The sequence below is a fragment of the Calidris pugnax genome, unplaced genomic scaffold, assembly GCF_001431845.1.
Source record: "Calidris pugnax isolate Ruff unplaced genomic scaffold, ASM143184v1 scaffold230, whole genome shotgun sequence".
Lineage (NCBI taxonomy): Eukaryota > Metazoa > Chordata > Aves > Charadriiformes > Scolopacidae > Calidris > Calidris pugnax.
Window position 1 is genome coordinate 90978 of NW_015090946.1, and position 538 is coordinate 91515.

The following is a 538-nucleotide window of genomic DNA, read 5'->3' on the forward strand; positions in this document are numbered from 1 at the left end:
AGGGAGAACCCCCCCCCTGCCCCCAGGCTGGCATGGGGCTGGGCACGCTGTGTGCCCCCCCAAGTTCACAAAGCTACAGCCCACGGGGCTTGTCCCCTCTGCCCCATAGGGACCTGGGCACAGGGTGGTATTTTGGGGGCAGAACACCCTTTTTCCTCCCAACCACGGCTGCGCCTTGAGCCCCATCCAAGGCATCTCCTCACTGGTACCAACGCCTGGGCACGACAACCACACGCTTGTGCGTGTTGCACACGCGTGCACGTGGAGAACCCTGCTCTCCCACGGGACACGGGCGTGCTGGGGGGCCAGGCACCCAAGGTGGATGCCCACCTGGCACTGGGGTGCGTGGTGGAGCCCCCCCGACCCATCACTGTCCCCCCCAAACCCCGTGCCAACGTGTCTGCCTGTTCACCACCACCATCACCATCACCACCATCACCATCATCACCAGAGCCGTGGTGTGAATCCCTCTGCCTGTTGGCTCCCTCCCCCAGCACACACCCGCAGACACACACACACACACAGACACACACACACA